General features: G+C 41.5%; 1 protein-coding gene across 1 annotated transcript in view; it reads left to right on the top strand.

Moving 5' to 3' along the window:
• Nucleotides 1–5,096, top strand: part of LOC107114235 (dynein heavy chain 9, axonemal-like) — a gene marked incomplete at its 3' end in the record, with an annotated part of 87,112 nt that overhangs the window by 63,605 nt on the left and 18,411 nt on the right. The window lies entirely within an intron of this gene.

A 5,096-nucleotide genomic window follows, 5' to 3' on the forward strand; every position in this document is an offset into this window, starting at 1 on the left:
GTTTTCTGGATGTCAGCATGGTACACTCTTCTCAGTTAGATGTGACAGATCCTTGGCAGGATTGTTCTTGTGGCATAAAGCCAATCCTTCTGTGTGCTAATATCCCTTGCAAAAATCTCTGTGCTCTAGAGGGTGACTGCTGTAGCAAACTATACTTTCAGTCCTATGATGAGTGGGTGAAATTCTGCTTCAAGAATAATCTCTTGCCTGATAGAGCAGTTTTATACTGAGTATTTTTACCTTAGACTGTTAAAACATTGCTTTGAAGAAACGAATGTTCTCGTTAATGAGAACTAAGTTTCATGTAGTGGTTTTGAAAAGGCACCCTTAAATAATTTGGTGAAATGTGAAAATAAACATCTCCCAGTGTCAAAATAATTTTTGCTTTCCTGTTTGGATTTTGTCTGTGCTTGTGTCAGAAAAAGACTTCTGTGCTGCACAAAGAGTCCCGCTCTTTCAGTGGAGACTCACTGTGTTTCTCAGAGATAAAGAGAGTGTTGTGTAGTGATTTGATGCCACATAAATCACACTGGATATTATGTGCAAAGCCCTTTATAGGCTTGGACCCTCTCTGTTCCTGTGTCTTGCTGTGACAACTTCGTCCATCTGAGTCTCAACTTGACATGACTGTCCTAGATTTTCCGGTTTGTCGGCGCTGCGGCACGGTCGGGTCTTGGACGAGCGCCAAGCCAACCGGCTCCCCCACGTCTTTTTGGGGCTCTCCGCTTTGGCGGTTGAGCCCCGCTTTCACTCCTGGAGGGAGAGGAAGTTGTAGGGGGCTTACTGCCCCCCCACTGATGGCGAATCGCGGGGGGTGTAGCCAGCTGCCCCGAAGCAGAGACGAGGTCGGAGGAACACGGCAACGTGTTCAATAGCAGCGACCAACCTTTTTAAAGCCTTTTTTTTTGATGCCTTAACAAGAAGAATTTCGTCTGTTTGTCTTTGCGGCTGCACATCTCAGCGAGAGACAAGGAGAGCGAGGGATATACCCCACTTGGAATACCTCAACTATTTTGTAGGCGGCTGTGGAAAGTGAGAGGAAAGATGGAAGAAATGAAGACGGGGTAAGAATAAACGTATAGAGGGCTATAAAAAGCTAGCTGAGAAAGGCGGAGGACTGTGAAATGAAATGCGAAAAGAATAGTGGAAATGAATCTGAGGCTAATGATGCTGTAAGCTCTAAGGACCAACTCTGAATCGGTAACAAGTAAAGAGAGAAAATGGCGGCGGCGGCAGAAATGGAGGTAGAGAAAGAATCGGAGATAATCTTACAAATAACAGACTTTAATATGGAACAGTTTAAACTTCGCTTGGAAGAATCTATAAAGCAATCCATTAAGCAATCGGTTGCAGCAGCAGTAACAACAACATTAAAAAACTTATTTGAAAGACAACAGCACCCTCAGGGGGAGGGAGAAAATAAGGAGGGGATGGAACGACTTTCACCTGCCCTGAAACAGCATGAGCTAGATCAGGAGAAGGAGCCTCCAGCTGTCCAAGCTTTGCACACAGAGGATATATTGCAGGACTATGAACTGTTGACGAGGAGTCAGGTTAAGAAAGGGAAGCGTCCAGGACTTAAAATATATCAGAAAAGCCAAAAGAGAGAGACAAAAGAAAGAAAAGCAGGAAGGAGATTCAAACGTTACATAAGGGAGAAGAATACTGCAGAGGAGACGTGAGCTCAATTTCAAGATTTAAAGCTACATGAACGCAAAAAACCTAGGAACTTAAAAGACATTCAGAAGGAGCAACTGAGAAAAGATTACAGCTTAAAAACCCAAAGGAAAGAAAAGAATGGACTTAAGAAATTCAAAAAGAACTTTCAATGTTATAAAAGAAAGAAGATACACCCATGGGCTGGGACTTGGCGAAGTCGGACCCTAAGAACAAGGGAATTTAAGAATTTTAGGCACCTAAAAGAAGTACAAAGAGAAAAAGAAGAAACGGATAGAGGAAGGGGAAACAAGGGGCAAGGGGTGTATCTCTTTATGGATATTCGTAGGTGGTATTAGATTGTGATATGTGAGGAAGATTGGAACAGTTGAAGGTGAGCAAGGTAGTTGTGTGTAGTACAAATTAATTGGGAGTCTAGAGGTAATAGACGGGGCAATTGATTGTATACAGGATAGCCCAGATCTGTAATAGGGAGGAAATTAGTCTGTTTAAAAATAAAAAATTAAAGAAAGAAAGGAAGGTAAAAATAAAATAAAAGAAAAAAGTTCCATTACAAATAAGCATATGGATTTAGTTTGTTGTACGCAAGAATTACTAAAAAGGAGGAATTGTCATGAAGTTAATAGAATTTAAGTTGTTGGGGTAGTGCAGATAGAGAAAATTTTTGATTAACTCTTATGTTGCTGAACATGCGGAAGGGAAATGAGATATAGTAAAGGAGTAATTGGTTATAAGATGCGCAGTTAAGGAATATATTCTGGAGAAGTACTAGTTAAAAGAGGGATATCAGTTATGGTATAATCTTGTAAAGGTATCTAAATTATTTACATCCATCTGTTAGGGTTTTTTTTGTTGTCTGTGTGTATTGTTTCTATGTTGTTTTGCTGAAACTAATAAAAAGACTATTACAAAAAAAAAAACTTGACATGACTGTGTCCCTGAATTCACCACAGGGATGCCTCCTCTTTAAAATGGCACAGGAGGGAACAGGAGATTCTTCCCCTGCCATTGAGGAAGGCTGTAGAAAAGAGCAAGAGTCCAGTAGCACCTTAAAGACTAACAAAACATGTGGTAGGGTATGAACTTTCATGAGTCACTGCTCACTTCTTCAGATACAGCTAGAACGGGAGTCCATCTGTGCTATTTATGGATAAGTGGAGTGATTTCAGATGCTGAATGACATTAGCAGGCAAACAACAATAGCAGGTGAATAACAATAGCAGGTATGATTGGATTTAGGTGAGATATGCAAGGGGTAATAGGCATGGAGAAATCAGCATTGGTAATCACACAGGAAACCTAGGTCTCGATTCAGTCCAGGTGGATACATTGTCTTGAGCTTCATTATCAGCAATTCAGCAGTCTCTCCTCCTTAGCTCTCTTTGAAATTCCTTTGCAAGAGAACTACTACTTTTAAGTCAGCAACTGAATGTCCTGGAAGGTTAAAATATTCCCCCATTGTTCTTTGAGTGTTGTGGTTCCTAATGTCAGACTTATGTCCATTAATCCTTTGTTGAAGGCAGTGGCCTATTTGTCCAATGTAGAGAGTGGAATGGCATTGTTTACACGTGATGGCATAAATCATATTAGAGGATGAGCAGGAATATGAACCTGAGGTGGTATGGCTGATGTTGCTGGGTCCACTTATGGTGTTGCTAGGATGCATATGAGAGCAAAGTTGGCATCTTGGTTTGTTGCAGGCCTTGGTACCAGAGTCCATGTTAGTGTTAAGTAGTTTTGTCATTGCGGGTGAAAAGTTGTTTTAGGTTAGCAAGCTGTCTGTAAGCAAGAAAAGGATGCCTTCCCCAGTGCCCTTGTCACTATCCATCATGGGTTGTAGGTAATTAATAATACGTTGAACTGGCTTGAGTTGTGAGCTGTAGGTGTTCTGTTGTTATTCTGCTTGGGCTTGTCTTGTAACAAGCTGTCCTTCGATATCATTCTAGCTTTTCCAGTCATCTTTCTCACCATATCAGGAGGATACTCTTGTTGCAAAAATGCCTGTTGCAGATCCTTCAGGTGAGTATCTCTGTCTGAGGGGTTGGAGCAGATGTGACTATAGTGTAGGGCTTGGCTATACACAATGGATTGTTTGATGTAGTTGGGGTGGTAGCTGGAGGCATGCAAATATGTTCATTTCTGGTATAATGTGGTACTTCTGTGTCCCTCATGTATCTGTACTATGGTGTCCAGGAAGTTTATTTCTTGTGTAGAGTAATTCATAGACAGATTGATGGTGAGGTGGAAGTTGTGGAAAGCCTGGTGGAATCTCTTGAGGGTTTCTTTGCCATGGGTCCAGACAATAAAAATGTCATCAATGAATCTCAAGTAAAGGAGAAGTGCCAATGGGTAGGAGTTCAGAAAATGCTATTCTAGATCCACCATGAAAATGTTGGCATACTGTGGAGCCATGTGGGTGCCCATGGCTGTGCCATTGATTTGGAGGTATAAGTTCTCACCAAACCTGATGTAGTTGTGGGTGAGAATAAACATGCAGAGTTCAGTGGCAAGATCTTCTGTGTTGTTGTCAGGGATGATGTTTCTAATGGCTTGTAGTCCATCCTTATGGGGTATGCTGGTGTACAGAGACTCAACATCCATGGTGGCTAGAAGGCTATTTTTCTGGGATATGGTCAATGGAATGCAGTTTTCTCAGGAAGTCTGTGGTATCACAGACATAGCTGGGGGTATTAATAATGTATAGTCTCAAGATGGAGTCCATATATCCTGATACTCCTACAGTGATGGTGCCTATGCTTGAGACAATGGGACGTCCAGGGTTCCCATATTTATTTATCTTTGGCAAGAGGTAGAAAGTGCCCGACAGAGGTTCTTGGAGTGTGTCCATATACATTTGTTCCTGTATGTGTGCTGGTACTTTTTTCATGATTTTGTTGAGTTCTTGCTGGTATTCATGTGTGGGATCTGAGGACAGTGGCCTGCAGAAACTTGTGTTCGAGAGTTGTTGTTCAGCTTCTTGTGTGTAGTTTGTCTTGTCCATTATGACAATGGCTCCTCCCTTGTCAGCTTGCTTTATTATAATATCTGGGTTATTTTTCAGGCTGCTTATGGCATTCTTCTCTGTGCGGCTGAGAAAGGCTAATTGCCTGAGGAAGGCTAATTGCCTTTTGGCTCTTTTGTGCTATACAGTTTTGAATATTTTTAAACAATTGGTAGTTGTTGCATTTATATGTGATATATTAAATCAGATTTTTGCAGTATTTTGTACTTGATATACGTTGTGTTTGTAGGGCATGCAGCAGACTTTTTGGACTTGGGGGGAGTTCTTTTGATTCACTGAAGACCTCTGTCAGTTTTTATAGAGACTTTTTTCACTCAGTAGTGAATAGCCATGCAATGAAACTGACCTTAGGGCACCCCTGCTACCAGATGGAACAGGGTTTCCATGAGGCCACAGA

Source organism: Gekko japonicus, unplaced genomic scaffold, assembly GCF_001447785.1.
Source record: "Gekko japonicus isolate JY-2015 unplaced genomic scaffold, Gekko_japonicus_V1.1 scaffold3797, whole genome shotgun sequence".
NCBI lineage: Eukaryota > Metazoa > Chordata > Lepidosauria > Squamata > Gekkonidae > Gekko > Gekko japonicus.